Source organism: Eulemur rufifrons, chromosome 29 (genome assembly GCF_041146395.1).
Source record: "Eulemur rufifrons isolate Redbay chromosome 29, OSU_ERuf_1, whole genome shotgun sequence".
Taxonomy (NCBI): domain Eukaryota; kingdom Metazoa; phylum Chordata; class Mammalia; order Primates; family Lemuridae; genus Eulemur; species Eulemur rufifrons.
Window position 1 is genome coordinate 66,361,167 of NC_091011.1, and position 26,639 is coordinate 66,387,805.

General features: G+C 34.3%; 1 protein-coding gene across 4 annotated transcripts in view; it reads right to left on the minus strand.

The window, feature by feature from the left end:
• The window catches only part of IMMP2L (inner mitochondrial membrane peptidase subunit 2), an 847,470-nt gene that overhangs the window by 722,805 nt on the left and 98,026 nt on the right, over positions 1 to 26,639 (minus strand). The window lies entirely within an intron of this gene.

Consider the following 26,639-nt stretch of genomic DNA (forward strand, 5'->3'; position numbering starts at 1 on the left):
TAATTCAATTGTACCTTAGTTCAATTAATTAATAGACGACTTGGACGATGACATTAGATAATATTGTATGGATTTATTTAGTTAAGAGGAAGTGAGATCATGATGAGAAAAAGAGCACTCCAAATTAACTTATCTTCACTGTCTTCAGTATTATATTGTGGGCAAGCAAAATCTTGTGATAAATATAAACAGACCAACACCTTCTGTCCAGAAGTATTTTTAATGTACAACGATTAAGTGTATTGAAGAATCCAAGTTTGGAGAACTGCTACATATTCTGTATTTTAAATATTTCATCTATTCCCATTGTCAATATGTTGTGAATTATTAATAAATGCAAATATTACTATTTTTAAAAAGTAATGAATGGGAATGACAGTGAGGGGAAAAATGAAATATTGGTAATATTTAGGTATGCTAAACTTGAGAAGTGTTTGAGTAACTATACATGAAAATGTTTATAGTCAATCACGGCTTAGAACTGGTTGAGAAAAACTACTGAAAGACAGTTTCAATTATAATTAAAAGCTAATCTAAATGGATTAATGAATAAACAAAATATGATATACAATGGAATGAATATTATTTTGTATTAAAAAGAAATGAAGTACTGATACATGCTAGAATATGGATGAACCTTGAAAACATCATGCCAAGTTGAAGGAAGCCAGACACAGGCCACATTTTGTATTATTTCATTTATATGAATTATCCAGGATAAATAAATCCAAACAGACAGAAAACAGAGTAGTCTTTGCTGGGGCAACCAGGCAGGGGGAAACAGGTAGTGACTGCTTACTGTGTGGGGGGAACTGCTTTAGGGATGATTAAAATGTTTCAGAACTAGATGGAGGTGACACAGTATTGCAAATGTATTTTATGCCACTCAATTGTACACTTTAAAATGGTTAATTATATTAGGTGAATTTCACTTCAATTTTTAAAAGTTAATCTAGTCATTCTATATATTGATTATATAGATGTATAGAGACCATCTATTCCCAGCTTCTGTCAACACACAACTATGTAAATAAAAATCAACAGCACTGAACAGAAAATCATTAACTATCCCATTAAAGTACATATTGAAACTTTATACGTGATGCTTGAAAGGTCACCTGTTCACTGAATTAACAATAATGAAAAATTTCTTTCATGTGATGAGCATTAATGAATAAAATATGCAAAGTCTTTTAGAAAATTATTTGTAATGCTATGCCACAGTGGCAGTTCATATAACTGTACCAACAATATGCATGCTTTCTCCTTTTACTGCCAATTAAATATTCATGAGTTACTGTCAAATACCATGTCATAGCAAGACAGATTTGGCCCAAATTTTGAAATCTGATTTGAGCCACTAGGATTAGAAAACTAAGCAGTGGAATAAAATATTAAGCAGGTCAAACAAATAATCCACTTTGTCTTTGGAAACACCTTAATAAATTTTCTGAGAGAAAAATAAAAGATAGCACTTCATGCAAAAGGTTTTAACCTCTGCTTTGAAAAGGTATTACTAGCTGCTATGTTGGACGGCACAGATACGGAAGACTTCCTTCATTGTAGAAACAGCGCTTGTTTGACAGAGGTGCACTTAGCATAAAACTCATCATGAAGCTTAAGCTTCTGGGCTCCTCATTTGAAAAGGCCCCTGTAGGGACCTGAAAGGGGCCTTAGCAATGTGTTCACATGATTATACATTAAATATTTTAGTAAAATTTGCAAAAGTAAAATCTTTTAACCATTAAATATCTCTTTCCACTCCCACTTCCCTTCTGCCACACTTGTGTAGGGTGGTGGGAGTCACAGCGAACGACAAAGCAAAGTGGAAGTCGAGTTGGTGGTACATTGAGCTTTTAGCGGGATGTATGTATGTGGTTCTCAGTCATTTCCATGTGTAATTAATTACTACCATCTGTTCCAGTATAGGAATGGCTTCTAGGAATATACCTTTTCCCCACTGCACTAACTCACCTGGAGTCATGATATGAAAGTGTAGAGTTAGTGGTTCGTGAAGAGCTCTGAATGTGTGATCTCTGCCATGAATGTGTCCCAGGGCAACTAGAACTACAGGTATGTGGTAAGTGGGAGAAAAGCAAAGTCTGAAATGTGCACAGCCAGAAGCTAGCCTGGGAAAAATTCTTCCAATCAGGAGCTATGAAATAGAATAAGCAGATAATTCAGTATTTAATCAATGTTTAGTCAAATCGGAAGTTTTCTCTTATTAGGAATATGGTTCATAATGCATACACAATTACAAATGCAGTAGGTATTTCTTTTCTCTTTCTTGATGGGACTTACATGTGTTTGTAGAGCACAAACCTGTAGTTGCTCTTCAAACAGTGAGTATGTCTACGAGGGAAGTTGCATGTTTTATACAGCTCAACTATCAATAATAAAAAAAAGATTTTATTAACTATATTACCAGAAAGACTAATTCACCTTTCCAATCACTCTGCAGAAAATCATATTATAAAAGCATTGTCATATGAAAAGGCAATTAAATACTATTCATCCTATAGAGACAGAAAAAAGTAAATTAAAAATGTGATTAGTAGTTTAAAAATGTTATTTTTCCAAATATTATGATGATAAGTCAACCATCTTTTTTGAAATTTGTAATTGGTGGTATTTCTTTTCTCATTCTAAAAATATATTGACTCTTATAGATAAATTTGTGTTTGTAATTTATCATTTTTACCTTAAAGAGGACTCACCCCAAATGGTCTGCTTCAGGTCCCCAACAAAGCTTTGATCTGCCCCTGATGCTAGGCAATTGTACCTTGATTAAAATATATATTCACTAGTTAGTAATCTCTACATTTTCATTTCTTCATTCCATATGTATTATACCACCAATAACCTAGTCGCATCATTGTCATTGAATCCCAGGATTTAAAAAGGTTAATCTGAAATACATCCCTTCTGCCCACTCTGGACCTAATCTAATATCTCTTCAACTTTCAGTACAAAAAGCTCACATCTCACCAGCACTAATACAAATGTCATCCCAGGTAATTAGGTTACATTGACTGCCTTTGAGCTTTGTAGTCCTAATGCCAGTCAGGTTCTCAATACATTTACAGTAACAGTTATTCAAACCACCAAGGCTTTTCTTAGAGTAAAAATATATTAAATCAAATGCTAGCTTGACAATCCTAATTCATTCGAGAAAATAAAAAATACAAAAAAAATTCTGTCATCTAATTATATTTAAGAGAATGTTCCAAATGATACCAACATTTGTAAAACCACCTTTATGTATTATGGAAATGTGCATATAATATAAATATAAAAATGTTGAATAGCTAAATGCCATTTACGAAAATGTTCCCTAAGTTATATTTTATTTATATTTCATTTCATACCCTTTACACTTCATTAAGCCATACTTCAATAACCTAATTTTTCAATATTGTATTGCAAAGACATTCTCAGCCTAAAATTACATCAAATAAATTGTAAATCAAATTTCTGAAAGCCATAGCCATAGGTGAAAATCAAATGAAATGCCTAATTTCACATAAATGGTTAAAGCTATAAATGGATTACATTTATATAATTGCCAAGACATACCACTTCTGAAATATTTTCTTTCACTTGCTGGCTCTTTTAGCTGCAGAATGTTATTCCAATATATCAATAATATATTGGTAACCAAGACAAAAAATTTCAAACTATTAATAAAAATGAGAAATTATGTTAAATAAAGACTAGAATTTAGACTTAGAATATCCATATTCATGAATGGATTAGCAAAATGTGGTATATGTATACCATGGAATAAGAAATAACGGCAATATGGCATCTCTTTGGTTCTCCTGGAGAGAGTTGGAACCCATTCTATTAAGTGAAGTATCCCAAGAATGGAAAAATAAGCACCACATGTACTCACCAGCAAACTGGTTTTCCTGATCATCACCTAAGTGCACATTTGGGAATAACACCAATTGGGTATCAGACAGAGGTGGGGGCTGGGGAGAAGGGATGGGTGTATACCTACTTGATGAGTGCGATGCGCACTGCCTGGGGAATGGACACACTTGAAGTTCTGACTGGGGGGGATGGGGTGGGGGGAGGGGATGGGTGCACACCTACATGATGAGTGCAATGTGCACTGTCTAGGGAATGGACACGCTTGAAGCTCAGACTTGGGAGGATGTGGGGGCATGGGCAATATATATAACCTGAATTTTTGTACCCCCATAATGAACTGAAATAAAAAAAAAAAAGAATATGCATATTCTAGTAGTTCTGTTTCTCTGATTGAGCCCTGACTGATACACTTACTAAAGACAAAAAGGAAAAAAAAACATTCTTACCTAAGAGGATTGAGAGAAAAGCAATAATTTACCACTCTTACTCAAAAAATATCATTCTATTCATAGAGACAGAAAGTAGAATGGTGGTTACCAGAGGCTGGAAGCAGTGGAGAATGGGGGTTTACTGAGTTACTGTTTAATGGATACAGAGTTTCAGTTTGGGAAGATGAAAAAGTTCTGGAAATGGATGGTGGTGCTGGCTGCACAACAGTAAGAATTTAGTTAATGTCATTGAACTGCACATTTAAAAATGGTTAAAATAGTACATTATATGTTATATCCATTTTATCACAATAAAAATGTTTTAATTGTTCTAATGTGCTTATATTTACATTTATTTTTTCTCTTCTAGCATTCGGCCTGAATTGAAAAGTACTTCATTATAAATAATGGGAATTAAATATTTAAGCTGGTCATTCAAAGTCACAACTAATAAAATGGAGAAAAGAAGTCAAGTTTTCTGACTTCTGGCTCTGTGGACATTTTACTCTACCACTATACAAACTGAGAGAGCACCTAAGATATTCCAAATTTCTCCAACCAAGAAGTTATTTTGAACAAATAAAAAACTATCCGTAGAAGTAGATGTACAAGTGAAACATTTTTAAAGAAAAAGTATTAGTCATACTAATACCTACACTGAGCCTGAGAGTTGATGGGTGGGGCAGGCAGAAAAATAAGGCAAATCCAGTTATTTCAGTTGTGGTGCTAATAGAATTAAATAAACTTTGAATAATCTATCTGGTCACACATACCTACACATCCTGACTTTCAAAAAACCCATTCACAAATTCTAGGATGCGTGACTTTTTAAAAGAGAATTCAGATTCATTAGATGTTAGTGTTTACAAATCCAAAGAGCATCTGTAGAACCTGACTTACAGTAAGGTACTTTCGACTCATCATAGTATCCCCAGCATTTAACACTGTGTTACAAAGTGGGGCCATAACACATAACTGTTTAGTTAGCAGCAAAGGAAACAGAGAGGGAAGAGAATGAGGGAGAGAAGGAAAGTGGATAGGTGGATTCTGTAGATTCTTATAACCTATCACCTAGTACTCAGTGTTTGGCAGTAGAATGAACAGAAAGAGAGAGAGGCTAGAGACTACAAGTAGTTAATAAACGGCAAGGGTCAGTGGCCAGACTAAGCCATGCTATTTTTAGATTTTATTGGTAACTTTTCCTCTACTAAAGTTCAGCATTTAAATATTAATATATTATGTGATGTATATATCATAAGGCAACTGAATAACATCTGGGACTCATTACATCTGTATAATTATATATGCATGATGTATAACCATGCTATTAAAAATTATATTTTAAATACAGAAGCTCTTAGCACAAAGTAATTTCATAAATTATCATATGAAGAAAATTAAAACTGTACTTTCAACAACATTTTATAATAGATCATTCTGAAGGCCAAACATTAAGCAATTCTATCACAAAAGCAAAACATTTGAAACAATCACCATATTTTGACTTTATAACCTTTGTAAAATATGTTCCTATTTGGGTCATAGGACTGTGTCACTTTTGCTGACCACCAGGCAAAAATCTCTGTCAAGTGACTTTCAGGTTTACATCGTCTGCTGCCATTATAGCAATTACAAGGCTTAATGGAATGCTGGCCGTGTGTACTTTTGACATTCCCCTAAATCCATGTCATTAGTCATTTCATGAAGTCATTTCAACTTTCCTTCATCAATTGCCCACTCAGGTTTTCCAGCTGTCATTTCAGTTGTTCACTTCACACAGCAATCCTTCACCTTACTACGTTTTTCACTTAAAAACTTTGATTCGGTAAAGATGTCATGTTTTGGAAAAAACTAATCTATAGGGAAGGGAAAAACCTTTTAAAAGTGGTTGCCTGTGAGGTGTTGGGGCAGAGGCTGACTGGGAAGGACCATGAGAGGACTTTCAGGGGTGATGGTAACATTTTATATCTTGAGAGAGGTTCAAGTTACACAGTACAGAGATCCCCAGACTTTGTGGCACCAGGGACCAGTTTCATGCAAGACAATTTTTCCATGGACCGAAGGAGGGGTCGGGGGTGGGAGAGTGGACCGGGAGGGGAGCTCAGGCACTGATGCTAACAGCTTGTAAATACAGATGAAGCTTCGCTCATTGGCCCACCTCTCACCTCCTGCTGAGTGGCCACAGCCGGTTCCTAAGTTTCATGGAAGACAATTTTTACACAGACCTTGAGGGGTGGGACAGGCACACAGAGCTCAGGCAGTGATGCGGCCCAGTTCCTAAAAGGCCAGGACCAATTCCGGGCCACAGCCGGGGGGTTAGGGACCACAGACACAGTATATGTCAAAACTCAGCAAATGTTCACTTAAGATTTATACAGGCCACTGTATTTAAATTTTATCTCAAAAGACAATAAACTTTAAACTATTATCGTACTCTAGTTAACAATATGCAATACAGAAGGTATTTAGAGGGAAGTGCCTACTATTTACTCTGAAAGGCATCATAAACAAGATGGACTGATGAATGAGTAGAGGGATGAATAAATGGGTAGATATGTAATAGGAAAGCGTTTGGTAAAATATGAGTGGTGGTGTTCACTGTAAATTTCTTTCACTTTCTCTGTACGTTTGAAAATTTCCATAATAAAATATATTTTCAAATTTAAAAACTAATTTCTGAAAAATCCTTTTAACTTTAAAATTCACTTGGTAAAGACAGAGGAATCAGCAAGTGTTCCCAAAGATTTTGAGCCATGATCTTAGTTACCCACTTGCTTGATCATTTCAGGTTTTTAGAAAAATTGGTCCAAAGTCTTAAGACTGGATAAAAAAAACCTTGCTAATTAATTAAGCATATAAATTATTCATCCACTCCTTCATTTATTCCACAAATACTTGTCAAATACATCTATGAGGCAGATGTCTCTAAGTGCTACAGAAGACAGACAACTTAATTGTAATACAATGTGATATATATTAAGTGCTGCAGGAATACAGCAGGCAGGGCATTTTCTGGACCAGGCAGAGTAAAATTTTGCCAAATGGAGTGCAGGGAGCAGAAAGTTCATTCCAGGCTGTGGAAAACTGTGTAAGCTTATAATACATAAACTTTATTTTACAGCTAAAAAAGTAAATTATATATTTATGGTAGTTGCTTCTTGAATGTGTCAAAAAATCTAAAATAAACACAGGTACAATAGATCCCACCTTTTAGTATCTTATGTATTGCTATTGGAAGATTCTGCAATCTTTTCAATCAACAATATAATCTAGGCACCTCTTGTTCACCACTGAATCACAGCTGCATTTATTTCATTTTAAACAATTAAAGGTATTTTCACATTTGATTTTATTACTTCTTAAAGATTTTGTCCATGAAAAGTTTTACTTGGAAATCACTCAGGAAACAATGCTGTAAAGTCTTGAAATTTCAAGAGTGAATAATCAGGGGTTAGAAAGGTCTCCTAGATCAGAAAGCAAATAAAAATGCAGATCTCTCACACAGCAACTCAGCTCAATATAAAATGCACAAAAGACAAATATCAAAGTACTGTCTAAATTGTCTACACTCTATTTAGAGACTTTAAATATTTTATATCATCCTTTTTAAGGCATGTGGATGGTCACATTTCCTTTGATGAGAAGTTTGCTTTTCTAAACAACCTAACCAAAATTCTAGTATATGTGGGTTTACTATAATATATCTTTTGTATTTTCTGCAAGATGTAGATATTATTATATACCTCACATGCTTAACGTGAAGGTTAAATGAGATTTTTTTAAAAAAATGAAAATCAATCAGTGCTTGGTGTTTAATAAATAGTAGTAATTAATAATAAAAATATTTACCCATATACATATTCATGCAATTGCACAACCATACTTTTTAATCTGGGCCAGGAGCTAAGGTGAGCCAGAATTCACCATATCTTTTGAGTATAGTTACAAAGTCCCAACTCTTAGTCTCATTGCATCACTGACCACCCACTTTAATGTCATGATAGTTTTTTATTTGCTCCCTTTCAGATCCGTACTCCTTACTTCACTGCTCAACCAAGACTGGTACTCTTTACACAGTTCACTAGCAAAGACCTTAGAATTCTTTCATCATTTATCTGTTAGTGGCTGAGGATAGAAACCACTGGACCTTCACCTCAAATAATCCTCTAAAAAATTCCCAGTGAGTTGGGCCAGGGGTTCAGACTCAAGATGCTTTGTAATTTGTTTCAAACCATTTTCTATAGGTACTTTCAAATGATCCCTAGGCTGAATGAGATGTTTTGTTCTGAAAGTCTTTGAAAAAATAGTTAAGAAAGGTAATATTAGGGCACTTCTTAAGACTGAACAGTGCATTGTAAAAGAAGATGAAGAACATTCAGAGATTCAAGAAAAAAGAGATTCCTAAAACAAGAAAATTAAATAGGAAACCTGATTTCATTTGTTAGTACCTGTAATAATGTTACTATTTCACAGATTATATTATCACATTGAGATAGAAAGAAGTGAGAATTTAAAGCTATAACTTTGACATGCAATTAAGTGATCCAACTCAATAAATCTTAAAGAGAAGGGAGCATTTCTGCAGAGTACCAGAACAGCGTAAATTTGTGAACAACCTTGCAAAATGATCTTGACTATTGATCAGCTTATTAATCTCCATGCTGTGTTTACAGTATGCAAAGAAATTAAGCATTCTTGATATTTACTACAGAATTAAATTATAAACCCAGCTCCACATATCATAAAGATTTAAAAAGCTAAATCTTTAATGTCATAAGAGCAAATAACAGAGCCTAAGGCTCAGTTCTATTAGGTAAATCCAGGACACTGACATTCTCTTCCTATGAGACATGCTGAATTTAAGATACAGGTATGAATCTTGTTTTGCTGGAATGCTAATTATATTCATTTAAAACCCTAAGAGCTATTAGTAATGACTTTCACTTTTTCATCTTTCATGATATGCTCTTGATACAAGTATAGACTGCGTAGCAACCACATTCATGCGTTACTCCTCATTGGCTAGGTCCTGTCAGCAGATTGTGTGCATTTGAATCTTTATATTGCCTTTTCTTTATTTGCAATATTCTAAGGGAGTGATTTCCTTTATTGTTCCCTTATCTTGTATTTCAATCTTAGAGAAAATTATAGAGCAATTAGAATCTTATTTCACAATTAAGTCGCTCTTCCTTGTCTTAAAAAAAGTAGATTTTCTGTTTCATATATAGATGAGAAAGATTAAGGCAGTAGAAAAATGAACACTTTCAGTATTCAATATTTTTAATATCAAAAGAAGTAGGCTTCAATAATAATTTTTAAAGTAATAAGGACTAATAAAAACAATATGATATGAAAATTTGAATAATTAAAAAATAAGTGAATCCCTACTGTCCTAAAAAAAAAAAAAAAACTTAAGATGATTCATATGTGAAATAAATAAACTTGTCAATTCAAAAAGAGAAGAGAAATATTTTGGTAAAAGGAATAAATTCTACAATAAAAACTTTAAAAAATTACTTTGATAGAGTATCTTTCTAAAGAAATAGTCAGGTATCCAACAGTTTTATTTTCACCCGAGGAAATCCTATTCTACTTTACTGACAATGTGCTTTATTTAAAACTAGAGCAGCACAAAAAATTCAAAGAAAGACTTTTCAAAGTATAAAATGAGCCTAAGATAAACCAAGCCACAGTTGAAATGACTATCTATGCCACCTTCCCAAATCTGCTAATGCTTACAAGTATATCACTATACAACCACAAATATGTACATACTCTCTACTTGAATCCCTTCATAGTTGCCATAAATCATTCATTCATTTTCCACAAATACTTATAAAGCAGTACAGTTCCTGATTTTAAAAGGAAAAAAGAGAGAAAGAAAAAAGGAGATTATAAAAATAAAACACAAAGAGTTTTCACAAATAGAAAATACCTGATAACACATGTATGGACAGGTGGATGAATGGATAGATGGGTGGATGGATGGACAAGTAAATGAATGGATAGATACATAAGCAGAAGAATGAATAGATGCTCAAGTGAATGGATGAATATGATGCTTTCTATAAAAGAAAAGAACATGCAATTTTTTTTCTCCTTTAACACTTGCATAAATTCTTAATCTGTGAATTGCCCAAGAGCTTCAGGAACAGGTTCAGGAACCTCTGGGAACCGTGAGGAGGGAGATGCATGGTGATATGGGTACAAGCATGAGTTGGGGGAGTGGGAATTGGGGGTGAATGTGTGCAAAGGCATCCACACAAATATGGCCCCTTCTTCTAATCTCCAGAAACAATTAACTTGCTCTTTTTTAAATCTCTACTTTGCCAGTCGTCCACCTGTCATCAAAAGAAGCAAGGCCTGAGTGAAAAGTATGAAGGCTGCTCTGGTTTGGCAGCCTGAACAAGCAAGATTTCCACAGATAGACCATGGAAGCTTCAGCACTCACAGCTGGTGCTAGGGTGGGGGTTCCTAAATTGAGCAGCAGTATAATATTTGTCCACTATGTAATAAAAGGACTAAAAGTTAGCTTTAAAAAAAATCAACATACTATCACTAATTTCATATTTATGATGCAACATCCTATCACAATAGCACAGAAGAATTAAGTAAAGGATTTAAATATTCACATCTAATTGAACTATAACTCAGATGAAACAGCCTGTGTTTCTTAAACTGAGACTCCAACTGCTAAATTTTGCCTTTCAAAGGCAATAGAATTCAAAGGCAATAGAAAAACCTTCCTAGGGATCCCTTAGAGGTTCTCACAAACATTTATTGTGTTAGCAAAATAATTTCTTAAGTTTCTTTATTGGACCTATCAGCCTGTACTTTGAGAAATATCGACCCAAAAATCAAAATCAAAGCTGGAGACGAGCAACACAGTATTACAGAAAGTATGCTGGACAAGAATCAAATTAGAAGACTTAAGGTCTTGACTCTAAAACCTGCTGAAAGGACATGAGTTTCTGAGCAATAATGATCATAATGTAGTTGCCTTTCAGTGACTATTGACACATGTATACAATGCAAACATAAGGAAATGCATTATATTCTTGAGGTACTCTACTTCTTGTTCATCTCGTTTAATCATGTAAATTACAAATCACTGTTTGAGACTCTAATTATAATATAACAATTGGGGAAAAAAGCAAAATTGGAGAATGCATAAGGTAAGAATATTGGAAATTAATAACAAGTTGAGGAAATATGTTTGAATTTTTCACAATTTCTGCAATATGCCTCCTGAGAAGCTAAATGTCCTATGTCTGAAAACTACTATAATGGAATCTGAAAATAACAGAGACTAAAATATTATTCTTTTCCTTTCTGATAGGAAAAATAAAAGCATATAAATTTATAAATTTCTAGGAAAACTAAAGTTATCATCAAGTATGCCTTTAAGCCTGCTCTAATACTTTTTTTCAAAATCTGAGTTTATATGAGAGCTATAGTTGAGAGTATATATTTCTGTTGTTGAAAAAGAGGTAAATAATTGCAGATAAAATTCTTGAACTTCCTTAATTTATCAGATACTCCATCCTTAAGCCAAAATCCTTATTTAAGCAGGGCAAGTAAAAGTAATCACCTAGAAAAAGTGGTGAGATAGCTGTATTAAACTATTTATCTTTTTAAAAATAAACTTCTTTTTAAGACATCAAGACATCTAAGTAGTGTAACCAAATATTGTCCTAGATGCTGGGTACACAAAATAAGAATTTATATCGGCTCATGAAGATTTGTATTGTTTTCTCCTTTATCCCAGGATGTAAATAAACAAAAGACATTATTAAATTTAAATACACTGTACCTTTTTTTAATCTTCAAAACAAAAGTACTCCATATCAGTAATAGGAATTACACATGCAGCACTTCCATGCAGCCAAGATTTATAGCTCTTTTGTTAGATAACAAGTTCCAGATAAACCTAGAGAGTAAATACAACCCATGGTAGGATAACATCCATCACCAGTGCACTCCACACTTCCTCAAGATTTCACCGGTCAATGCAAATGGAAATTACGTGTACTCATGAGCAAGTCATGTTGCTTGCTAGGTCTCAGTCTTCTCACATATAATAAAGTATTTTGTTTATTAGTTTTATTTATCCATAAACTCTATAAGCAAAGACAATGGTACCCTAATAACCACCCAAAACAGATAGCCAAAAAATAATGTGCAGAATACAGGATTACAAAAGTTCTTTCCAGTCTACTTAATCTTCAATTATATAATTGTTTTAAGTCTGATACTTGGGTGGGTAGGTCCATAAAGTACAGCAGGACTAATAACAGGGTGGGTCGGTCCACAAAAATGTGGTAGAACAAATTGAAGACCATAAGAGAAAGAAATAATTTGCTGCAGTGGAAGATTATCTGAAGAACTAACTACCTGCCTTTTTCTTTTATGTTACCAGAAATAAGGTTTCAAAGAGAATCCCCAAGATGGAAATTAAGATATAAGAAGATACATTTACATCGGTTAAATCTTAATATTGTCTTTTGGTAAATATAAGTAATTCTAAGCTTTGATTACTCACTTTATTACAGAGTGGCCTCCATCAGATGTTACCAAAACTCTACCAAAAGCTCTAGTTCTAAACATTATGGAAAAGTCATAGAAGTCCAGTTTCTCTTTCAGAAGTAATGAGCTTTTTCTTTGTTACTTCCAGTTTAAATCTTTGTTAAATGTCCAAACATAATTTGAAATAACGATGATGTCAAACCTTTCTTAATGTCTATTTTAAAATGTTTGTGCTGTTTGGGCAACAAAAAAAAGTAAAACTTAGATATTCACATTTGGACAATCTATCTTACTATAATATTCCAAAATATTAAAAAGCTATAAGCTATAAAATATCTGTGACAGAATTGTTTACAACCACAAAACTCCAGAAAAACCAAAAATTATTAAAATAAGGAAATGATTTCACAAATTATGGTATATCCACTTGACCTTCTATTTCAAAGCCATTAAAATGATGAACATAAAAACCAAGTGGCAATATAGAAATGTTTTGCTGAAAAAAAAATTGACATTAGGCTAGAAGAACACAATCCCCTAAAAAGGAATTGTTTTACCAAACAATGTAAGAACACAAAAACAAAATTGTTCCTCATATTTCATAAAGAAACTAGAAAACTTAAATAAGATGCATTTTTAAGTAAGACAGCTCTGAATTGCCTTCCAAGTCTTTTCTTCTTATGCTTAGATATATATAATCACTGAATACTTAAAAAAGAATTTTTCTCATTATGTAAAAATCCAAATAAAGTAACTCAAAAATTTTTAAGCCTTAAATATTTGATTACACTTGGAATATTGTCACTGAGCTAAACTCAAAGAATTTAACACAAGGTCATTACACAAAACTGCATTTATTTTATGAAAATCAGCCAAAATAGATCTTTAAAAAAATACATCCCACTGCTATAACAGTTTTAAAAAACCCAAAGTGAAAACAAAGAACTGTGTCAGACTGAGTATCTTTAGCAATAAAATATAAAAATGACAAAGTCTAAAAAGATGTATATAAAATAATTTTAATTATATCATTTATTAAAGATTTTATTTTTAAATTGCCATTTCTTTTCACTTTATTATTTCTTCTTGACCATCTAATCTAAACTAGTCATCTGGCCTCTATCACATTACAGTGCTTTAGTTATTTGCATAGCACTATTTTTATCTGGTATATCCCTATTTTATGTATTGATTATCTGTCTGGCCCACCAGAATGTAAACTCCTGGAATAAAGGAGTGTTTTCTATCTTGTTCACTTCCAGAGTCATCACACACAGATGTACAGGTTTTACATATGTGAATAAAACATGACTACAGTTTTGCAGTACACAATCTGCACAACTGAATATGGAAGGTGTGGCTATGAACATGTAATAAAAGGCCAGAAATCTTAACAATGCTATGCCCCTAGTGGTGATGCAACCTCACTCTAAGCAAGCATACCAGAAGAAGCTATTCCTCAAAGTTTTCAATTCCTAAATTTTATTTAACATTATTTCATACAAGCATGTATGAATTATTTCTGGTTATTCCACAAAATCTATATAAGCAAAATATTCCTGAGGCAGAAACCAATGCAAAAGTGTTACTATTAAAGGCCCATATGAATGAATTATGATAGCAGTAATTTTTTTTAAAGTATTTTTCAACCAAAAACATTCACTTGTTTACTGTTAGGTATATATCACTTATTTTTTAAATAATATTCTAATGGTCTCAAAGGATACTATAATCAATATATACTCATATATCTGTAACATAACCCATTAGAAGTTTAAGGACAGAAAAAGTTCTTCTTAAACATTAAAAATTACAGAACTACAGTTTTAAAAAAAACTATCATTTCTTTTTCATAAAAATAAGAAGTTCTGAGTTTAAATTATTATTAAATTCAGGAGTACCATACTCAATGTTTCCAAACATAGCTCTTTTTATAATAACTTCTGACAATTCTCTAGAGAACAAAAATTCAGTTTTAATAGAAGCTTGAAGGCTAGAACTATTTCCCAGGAAATCTAATTCAAAGTAAACAACCTACTTGAGATTGTTCTATTCACACAAAGCTTTATTGTTAGAAGATGATAATGAAATATAAAACCTTACTCTTCTAGGTTGTTGTTTACAATCTGGACAAAGCTCGTAGCCAAAAGAAAGCATACGAAGGCCAATGTGAAAGGAATGCGTGGGGATAGCCAACCTTCCTCCTAGAAGACAGATGCTGACCAGTGAAACTATCCGTCACTAAACAATAACCCTCTCACTCCCACCCACACACACCCTCCCTTAAAAAAGAAATTACAACCCCAATTCCCCACTTGGCAGGTATCTAGAGTTTAAAGATACAGGTCATCACAAATATGAATTAAATTCAACAAACCTTTGTCAACCATATGCTAGACACTAATAGGATAAAGTATAACTACAAAACACTACTTGCCCCCAGAGGAGCTTCATACTCATAAGAACGTTTTTCGGCAACAAAGGAGTGTTGATACAAGGTGAGGCCCAGCTGTTAGAATAAGCCCTTCTTTGATTACACCAGGAGCAGACTAAGTTGAAACCATACTGTCCTACAACCCAGTATCCGGTAATGTTCTGGAAATGCTTCCCCGGAAGTTTCTGTTCTTGCTTAGCTATTCCACCCACATACTTCAAAGCTAATCCATTCATCTCTGCTTTGAAGAAATGGCTCTTCCCAATCTCCTCTTCTAATGCCCACTCCACAACTCTAGTATCCCAGTCTCAGGCATTCTCTCTCCCAGTCAAGTGCTCTCAAACCTTCTCAAAACTGCACTTCCAGTCCTAAAAACCTGGGGAAAGGAAACTTGTGCCCACACTTTACATTGAAGAGAGACAAGTACATGGAATACCTTCACAGTATGGCCATGGAGGTATCAAGGGTTCAGTTCCAGACAAATGCAATAAGGCAAATATGACAATAAAGTAAGTCAAATGAATTTTTTGGTCTCCCAGTATACATAAAAGTTATGTTTACAGTGTTCTGTAGTCTGTTAAGTGGAAATAGCATTATGTCTAAAAAATAATGTATACACCTCATTTTTAAAATACTTTATTGCTAAAAAATACTAATAATCATCCAAGCCATCAGTGAGTCATAATCTTTTTGCTGGTGGAGTGTCTTGCCTCAATGTTGATGGCTGCTGACTAATCTGAGTGGTGGTTACTGAAGGTGGGGTGGTTGCGACAATTTCTTAAGGTAAAATAACAACGAAGTCTGCTGCATAGATTAACGCTTCCTCTCAAGAAAGTCTTCAATGTAGCATGTAATGCTGTTTGGTAACATTTTACCCACAGTAGGATTTCTTTCAAAATTGGAGTCAACTCTCTCAAACCCTGCCACTGCTTTATCAACTAAGTTTATGGATACTCTAAATCCTTTGTTGTCATTTCAACGATGTTCACAGCATCTTCCCCAGGAAGATGAAGAAATTTCCATCCCAAGAAAATACTTTCTTTGCTCATTCATAAGCAGCAGCTCCTTATCCGTTAAAGTTTTATTATAAGATTAAAATAATTCAGTCACAACTTCAGCCTCTAATTCTACAATAGTTGTCTTGCTGTATCCACCATATACACAGTTACTTCATCGACTGAAGTCTTGAACCCCTCTAAGTCGTCTATGAAAGTTGGAATCAACTTCTTCCAAACTCCTGCTTATGTTGACATTGTATCTCTTCTCAAGAATCACTAATGCTTTTAAGGATATCTAGAAGGGTGAATCTTTTCCAGGAAGTTTTCAATGTACTTTGCCCAGATCCATCAGAGGAATCACTGTCTTTGGCAGCTTTAGCTTTACAAAATGTATTTCTTAAATAATAAGACTTGAAAGTCAAAATTACTCCTTGATCCATGGACTGCAGAATGGATGTTGTATTAGCAGGCATGAAAACATTAATCTCCTGTACATCTCCACCAGAGCTCTTGGGTAACCAGGTGAAATGCCAATGAGCAGTAATATTTTGAAAGGAATCTTTTTTTCTTAACAGTAGGTCGGTCTCGGCCGGGCGCGGTGGCTCACGCCTGTAATCCTAGCACTCTGGGAGGCCGAGGCGGGTGGATCGCTCGAGGTCAGGAGTTCGAGACCAGCCTGAGCAAGAGTGAGACCCCGTCTCTACTAAAAATAGAAAGAAATTATATGGACAACTAAAATATATATATACAAAAAATTAGCCGGGCATGGTGGCGCATGTCTGTAGTCCCAGCTACTCGGGAGGCTGAGGCAGTAGGATCGCTTAAGCCCAGGAGTTTGAGGTTGCTGTGAGCTAGACTGACGCCACGGCACTCACTCTAGCCCGGGCAAGAGAGTGAGACTCTGTCTCAAAAAAAAAAAAAAAACAAAAAACAGTAGGTCGGTCTCAACAGCAGGCTTAAAATATTCAGTAAACCATACTGTAAACATCCAGGCTTTGTTGTCCCATTTTTAGAGCACTGGAAGAGTAGATTTAGAATAATTCTTAAGGGCCCTGGGATTTTTAGAATGGTCAGTGAACCTTGGCTTCAACTTCAAGTCACCAGCAACATTAGCCTCTAACAAAACAGCCTGTCCTCTGAAGCTTTGAAGGCAGGCATTAACTTCTCTTCTCTAGCTAGAAAAGTCCTAGATGACATCTTCTTCTAATAGAAGCCTGCTTCATGTACCTTGAAATGTGTCATTTAATGTAGCCACTTTCATGAAAGATCTTAGCTAGATCTTCTGGATAATTTGCTGCAGCTTCTCAACATCAACACTTGCTGCTTCACTTTATACTTTCATGTTATGGAAATGGCTTCTTTGCTTAAACCTCATAACCTAACCTCTGCTAGCTTCCAACTTTTCTTCTGCAGCTTCCTCACCTCTCTCAGACTTCACAGAATTGAAGAGAAGTAGGGCCTTGCTCCGTATTAGGCTTTGGCTTAAGAGAAGCTGATTTGATCTTCTATCCAGACCACAACAACTTTCTCCATAACAGCAATAAGGCTGTTTTGCTTTCTAATTTGTCTGTTCACTGGAGTTTACATTCACAACTTGGCTAACTGTTTGGCACAAGAGGCCTAGCTTTTGGCCCCTCTTGGCTTTCGTCATGCCTTCCTCACTAGTCTGAGTCATTTCTATCTTTTATTAATTGACCTAATTTCAACATTATTGTATCTCAAGGAATAGGGAGGCCTAAAGAAAGAGGGGAATGGCTGGTAGGTGGAGCAGTCAGAGCACACACAACATTTATTAATTAAGTTCACAGTCATATGCGGGTATGGCTTGTGGAGTCTCAAAAACAATTACAGGAAGCCCATGTGCCCGGCTTCTGGCCAGGGCTCTGTGTCCCAACTTGTTGGAATGGCCACCCATCAGGTTGCTACCCTTTATGAGAAACAAAGCTCTCCTTTTTCCAAAGGAAAAAAAAAAACAAAACAAACAAACAAAAAAACCAATTACAGTAGTAACATCAAAGATCACTGATCACAGATCACCGTAACAGGTATAACAGCAATGGAAAAGTTTGAAATATTGTAAGAATTACCAAAATGTGACATAGAGACATGAAGTGAGCACATGCTGTTGGAAAATGGCACTGATAGACTCGTTCAACGCAGGTTGTCACCAACCTTCAGTATCTGCAAAGTGCAATAAAGTGGAGCACAATAAAACAAGGTATGCCTACAAACAACTAGCTAGAAAATAAGGCAGTGTGAAAACCATGTGAAAGAGGTGTAGGCAATGTGGTCTGGAGTATTTATCATAGCATGTCCAAAGCCATACATTTCAGTGTTCACTGCAAAATAGGGATTCCTTTTTGGGAGGCACCTACCATGTCCCACAAATTGGTTCCACAATAGTCTCCATGTAACTACACTAAGTGTAGTTCCACTTCCTTAGTGGAACTACAAGAAGTTACAGCCAAAAACTATTTCAGATTTTTGGCTTTTCAAAACTGGTTTCAATCACTGGAAGTAGCTAAAGAGACATGTATTTAAGAACTTCATCATTTACAGTTGACTGATTTTTCTAGACCTTCCAAATACTGGATTTTACCCCTTTAATGACCCTTTGCTCCCAATATAAACTTCTATCAATGCCAAGATATTATATGAAATAACCCTGAACCAGCCGTCATATCACGGATGGCTACAAGGTGTATCTCTAACCTTCAGTAATGGCCTGTGCTAATGAGAAGGCCCAAGTGTTTGTTGCAGTATGTCTGTGTAGCTACTTCAGCTACCAACGAAAAACCACTCTGGTACAAAAAAACCAGGACTTGGTGCAGCTAATAAAGCACATGACACTATAATGTTAAATATATATGCCAACAGTATTTTCTAAAATTCTGTGCCAGGAGGTTCTTTGTAAATCATAGTAGAGTAAGTGGTTTGAACATTAAATTTCCCCATATAGTTAAGTGCTGCTGCACAAGCAAGTTCTGTGAATTGAAAAGCCAAACTGAGTTGGTTTGGACCTAGTTATAATTACCATTTAAACAGAACAAAAGCCTCTATGTTGACAGGGACAACACCAAAGTGGAGCACAGGCCTCATACAACCATCTAGAATCACTCTCACATTTGCTTTTGAAATCCTGAGGATTTTTCATTTCACTTTTTCTTTCCAGAGCATCCAACACAAACTTTTAAAATCAGTTAGTAAAAATATATACACATAATAGCATAGGTTGGCTTTATTTTTTAATGTGGAGATTTAACATTATCTCATTCAATCCCCTTCATTTTAAAGATGAGAAAATGAAGCCCAAAAAGGGTAATTCATAGACAAGAATTTCTCTGTTAATTATTTATACTTTTGCCCCATAAAATAGCCCATTTTTCAAATACAGTAAAATAAGTTACGAATCTCACAAAGTAACATGCTACTTTCAAGACAATGGGAGTGCTAAGAACAGTGCCTTAAGAGGAGGAAACCTGAGTGGACTAGTAAAAGATGCAGAGGAGGACAAAATTGTACTCTCTCTTTAATTCAAAATGAACTCAGTTCCAGTAAACCTGATAAACTGGAAGTGATTTAGTACAGCTAAGCACACAGAGTTGAAACATTTATCAGTCTCCATGAAGAGTTCTGACTGGGGGGGATGGGGGCGGGGGGAGGGGATGGCTGCATACCTACAAGATGAGTGCGATGTGCACTGTCTAGGGAATGGACACACTTGAAGCTCAGACTCAGGGGGATGGGGAGGCATGGGCAATATATATATAACCTGAACTTTTGTACCCCCATAATGAGCTGGGAAAAAAAAAATTAAAAAAAAAAAAAAAAGAACTCAGTTCCCAGGAAACCTGATAAACTGGAAGTGATCTAGTACAGCTAAGCACACAGAGTTCAAACATTTATCAGTCTCCCTGAAGAGTTCTAAATATGGGGACATACCGGTGTGCTGTTTATACTCCTTCCCAGTCCAGGCTGTACAGAACAGGACTCGACTCAAAACATCCCAGAGACACTTCAGATCCATTTTTTCAAATGTTCTGACACACACTGAAATGGTTGAAATTATTAAAACCTCAGAAACTATTACATTTAATTCAAAGATGTTCAGCTGCTACTCATTTGTCCTGTGTATTTTTAAATGCAGGACTTTCTGTAAATATTCTAAAACTTAGTATATTTTCACTTTTTTATATACTGCAATGAAAAGGGGTGGCAATAGAAAAGGGGTGGGAGTTAGAAGGGAAGCAATTTGCTTTTTATAAAGGGAGGAAAAGTTTAAATGGCATTATAGATGTGAAAATTGAACTGTAAAGATATAATGTGTACATTTTGATAGCATCCAATTCCAAAAGATAAAAAATGTTTAAATAGATTTTAAAATTCTTTCTCTGTAAACATTGTAAAACATTAAATGTATAGGCTTATTACTATGACAGTGATTTTTAAATGCTGTATTTTTATTTTTAAAAATCACTTCCTTTGTCACATGGGAGAAGTTTATTATTATTTTTCTATTAATATTTTCCCCTATTATCAAACTCTTAAATTTATGTTTTTCTCCATTAATTATAATGTCCTTTCTCTTATGTTTTAAAATATTTAACATATTCATATACCTTGATATAAAGATATTTATGGTCTAGCTCAGCTAACATACTCACAAATATGTATTAATACATATATATGTATATGTATGTATACATGCCTATAACAAGAAAGATGGCATGGTGCTTAAGGCTCTCTCTAGGGTAAGACTGCTTGATTCAAATTCTGGCTCCACCACTCACAAGTATGGACAAATTTCTCAACCTCTCACTGCCATAATTTCCTCATCTGTGAAATGAGGATAATAATAGAAATTACTTCTCAGGGACTAAATATGACTAAATAAAGATTTCATATTTGTTAAGTAATTAGAATAATGTCTGGCATTGTTAAGTGTCTATAAATAATTGTTGAATTTTTAAAAATTATTTTTAACTTTCCCTTTCTTCTTTCTCCTTCTCTTCTCCTTTCTTTTCTTCATCACTATTGTTTCCACCGCAACATCTTTATCAAGTGCTTAACTATCAAATCCAGCATTACAGATAATACTGATATACTTCCTACCCTCATAAAATAAATAGGCAGTTATTATCCCTGATGATGATTACATACCTAACACAAAGAAGAGAATAAAAATAATAGCAATCAGGGACAGAAACTATAGGGCAAAATGCAGTGGTCTTCAAATTGGGGTACAGTATACCACTATACTCTAATTAGGTGAAAATTTTTCTAAGGGTAGCTAGGCATACACATACATATTTAAGGAAATCAATTTCCAGACCCTCAACTTCCATAAAAACTCTTCTAAAACTGACCTATGTGCCTCTCAAGTAGGATATCTTTTCCCAGCTCCTTTCCTACAACTACTATTCTGCTTTATAAAAGTTCTGCTCTAACACATCCCCAAGAATATTATAGGACACTGTTCTGGACAGAAAAACCTGGGGCACCAAAAAAAGAACATCTCATGTATTTTGTGAATACAGGCGCTCTCACCTGAAGTGAGAAACCATACTATCCTCTTTTTTCCTTTCTATTAATACCAATTTATTCCCTCTCTTTCATGAAGAATGTAGAAAAAAATGATAGACACATACATTAATACATACGTACATACATTAGTTTAAACAGCTCTGGTCTTCAAAGGAACAAAATCATTATTTACCATCATGGTAAATAATAAAGAAGGACTACTGTGAAGATTAAGAATGATGAAACTTGAAAGTACTAACAGAGAATTAGAGTTCAAACATGTTCTCTAAGACATTATGAGAATTCTCAGATACACTTCAGAGTTCACACTAGATGATACTGTTTGTGGAGTGCTGAAAGGGTACAGTTGGGAAATAGGATTGAAGACCAAGAGAACAAAGGAAAGAAAAGAGAGCAGAGCAAGGCAAACTGACTTAATAGTATAGGAAAAAATCCTTTCAATTTCATAAAGGCCACAAATTAATAGAGAATAATCAGTAATAAAAATGCCATGTTACCAAAATAAAATGTCTGAATGCTACTTAGACAAGAAATCCTACATTTTCTCTGGACATATCACTAGTAGCATATGCAAGAAATCAATATATACTTTTTTAAAAGGATGTCTTAAGTAGATAAAAGAAGATATACAAGTTACTAGAATCTAAAATTAATGGTATCTTTCCTTACTGACTTAAAACAGTTCTAGTTACAAAAGGTCAATAGGACTAGAACAGGGAGATATCTCTAGAAGGTATAACAATATTCGGTGATACATGAAATAGTTTAGACTTATCTTTTTCTAGTAACAATTATATATTAATCAAGATGCAGGTTTATAGTCTAATTTTAAGCCTTATTTTAAAGTTCTTATCAGCAACAATCTTGTATAATCTACCAAGACTATACATATGCATCAGGTTTAGTAAGGCAATTTATCATACAGTCTGCATATTTGAAATTGAAAGCCAGAAGCTATTATTTTAACAAGCTGTCAAGATATGTACAGTTTTGCCAAAGAAACATTGATTATACTGGTCTTTTGAAAAGTAGATAAAACTTAGAATTCCCTAAGCAAACCATAGTTACACAAAATTGTCATAAAATTCCTATGAAGCATATGACTCAAACGCTACCAAAATCCTTCATAAGATTCATTTCCAATAAATTACATCTTTGTTTCAGAACTCTGATAATTTGCTGCCCATTTTCCTATACCATATTTTATTATTTTCTATTGCTAAATAGAAAAGAAATTAAAGGACAAAAAGAACATCACAAGTTAAATATCCAAATTTTATTATAATCTTGAAAAATACACATCTGTTACCTTCCTGTTCCTTTGCCTCTAATCTCTCTGGGAAGGCCCAACTTCTAATTCTCTGGATTTGTAAGGGAAGAGAAAGAAAACTAAATAGCAGATTGCTACAATGCTTCAATTCAAAGCCAAATTATTACTCTATTTAATACAGCAATCTGCCATAGTCTCCTCCTCTAATACTCTGATTCCCCTTATACAACTCTTTTCTGCAGCACTTATTTCCTATTATATAACTTACACATTTATTATATTTAGTATCTGTCTCTTCCTGCTAGAAAGTAAGCTTCAAAAGGGCAGGGATCTGTATCATTTTGTTCACTGGCCCATCCCAATACCTAGAACAGTGCCTGACACACAGCAAGTGCTCAAAAATCTAATGACTGAATGAACTCTTACTCTGCCTGTACCTAACTCCCCATCTGAGGTAGCACTACCCAAACTACATATTGTTCCATCTGTAATTACTTAATTTGCATGTGATTTTTCCCACTCTCATGTCACTATGATGGGCAAGAGTCCATTACTACAACAACTAGAAGTGATCCGTGCACAGTTCAACCTTTACTAAAACCTTAACAATACTTCGGTTCTTAGCTAACTTCTTTGTTATGCCACAAAAACTCGAAGCACGCCATTGTTTACCTTGTTTTTTTCTCCCTCTTTAGGCAGTGTCTTCATAGAGTTTCCTGCCCTTAATACCTTTCCTATAAATTATTACTTTAATTCATTTTGGGGTACATTATCTTTGATGCTTTCTCCCCACCTTTATAGATTTACTCTTCTCATTTTCCCCTGATCAACACCATCCCTCAACAACCTCCACAAAAGCTCATTAGTAACAAATTCATATACACATTTGTGAATCTATTTAACATGTATGATTATAAAAGTATTCATCTTAAACTGTAGCATTATTTGATGTCTATATCTTCCCTCAAACTGATTGAGCACATGCAGAAATAGATGCTACCAACAGGACAGGATGAAACAGAAAATCACCTTGATTGTTAATGGGGAACAGCTTCAGAGCTCAACTATCTGCTCTTGAATCAGTGAGAGGAAAGAAAGAAAGACTGAAGGGGGCTTCCACTAGAGCACAGGATGACTCTGAGCAGTCCAGGTATTAAATGCCAGGCTACCCACCACCAGTGTCTCAAACTAACCCAAGAATCACTCTTACACAGCAAAATACAATCATTCATGTTCTTTTAGTTGTGGCAAGAAAAAGTTTCCTAAAATAACATGCATTAATAAAATGATGGGTACACAATAGGCACTCAATAAATATTTGCTAAATAAATTTTTATGAATCAATCAGTATTTCCCTATGATTTGAGAAGTTCAGCCCAGGTTAAATGCAGACTTTTAAATATAAAGCGTTATATCTCAAAACTGTATTTTATCAGCTGATAAATATAACAACACAAATAAATGTTATCTGTAAGCTCAGTAAGAACTTTATGCATTCATATATTCAACACATCATCAAACCATTGTGACAATTTTATAACAATGAATTGAAACCATATAAACACTTGATTGGAAACAGTTAATTCAAGTGACAATTTATTTGCGGCCAAAATTAATGGGTAGAAACAAAGTAAAGCCAGGCACCATGGCTCATGTCTATAATCCCAGTCACTTGCAAGGCTCAAGTCAGAGGATTGCTTGAGGCCAGGAATTTGAGATCAGGCTGGACAACATAGAGAGACTCCATCTCGTAAAAAATGAAAAAATTAGCCTGGCACAATGATGTCTACCTATAGGCCCAGCTACTTGGGAGGATGAGGCAAGAAGATAGCTTGAGCTGAGGAGTTCAAGGCTAGCTGTACCCCAGGCTGGGCAACAGAGCAAAACTCCACCTCTAATAAATAATAAAAAACAAAAATAAAAACACAGTAAAAATTAATTTTAACTTACTCTCAATTTTGAAAAAATACATATTCTGTTATAATATCTTTGATTCTGGTGTCCATAAAATACATTTCCCATTCACCCATATTTAAGCAGATTAATCATATTTAAAAAATGGGAAATGTTTCATTCTTAACTCACTAAAGGAAGTTTAATAGGTATTAAATATAAAGACAACTAATTTCATTGATAATATTGACTGTTAATATCATTTCAAAAACATAGCTAAACATATTGCTGGGTTTCTTTTTTTTAATTTTTACAGTTTAATTATTAAGAATTAGTTCTTGGGATAAATTATTTAAATTAGCTGGACTTTTATAAGATATGTGATTAATAAGCGTGTAGATTCCTGATGTTTAAAGATTTTTGAAATGTTGTTCTCTACCCAAAAATACAATCTGTATTAAATTCAATTTACTAACCTAAAGACATAAATGAGAAATTCAAAATCAGTAACACTCTAATACAGCTACATAGAATGATGAGTGATGGAGGAAGAGGCCCTAAGAGAAGATCAGGTAATGATCTTTCTAGTATGTCCTGAATGCAGTCCTTCCCATAAAATTGAAGTTTAACACAAGTTTTATCAGGAAACCTTCTTTTTCAGAAAAAAGTGTGAAACGCTGAAATGGGCACATACACAAAAATGTATTAGTGGATGTCCTGTCTAGTATATATGCCCTTCCAGATCATCTGATTCAGTAACAGCTTGAGCTTTTCATTCTCTTTTGGCCACTTCACAACTATTATATGTAGTTGTAAGATACATAATAATACAAATAATTCTTTTCCATAAAAATGCAAATAGAGTTTGTCCAGTGAGATGGAATGGATAATTGTCCTGTGGATATTGGCCAGTTTTATAAATGTTGTACATTCATTTTAGCATCCCTGATCACCTTTATGCTCTTATAATTCTTATAATTCTCCTTTGAACAACCTGTAACATCTTACTGGTCCCTCACTGATTAACAAGCTAAATAAAGTCTTCAATGTCTGTTCATTCTATATTTGAATAAAAGTCATGACTTTAACCTTTCTTAAAAAGTATCCCTTAACAGAATCTATACTAAAAAGTATGACTTTTGAAATAATATTCACCTTCCATGAATACACTTTCTTAAAATTTCTACTAGGTCTTAAGTCATCCATTTAAATTACTCAAACTAGGCCAGGCGCAGTGCTCACACCTGTGATGGCACACTGAGAGGCTGAGTTGGAAGGATAGCTTGAGCTCAGGAATTTGAGACCAGCCTGAGCAAGAGTGAGATCCCATTTCTACTAAAAATAGAAAACAGTAGCCAGGCATGGTAGCACGCACCTGTATTGCTTGAGCTCAGGAGTTGGAGGTTACAGTGAGCTATGATGACACTGCTGCACTCTAGCTGGGGAGACAGAGTGAGACTCTGTCTCCAAAAAAAAAGAAAAATTATTCAAACTAAAATATTATAGCATGCTTTAATGAACCCAAAACACCATAATTATATGATGTACCTTTATTGTTTATATACCACTAAAAAGAAAAAGATTGTCAATTAAACTATGACATAATGCTTTTTTATCATTTAGCTTTTTTGTATTTTTATATATATATTTATCATATATTCTACTGTCCT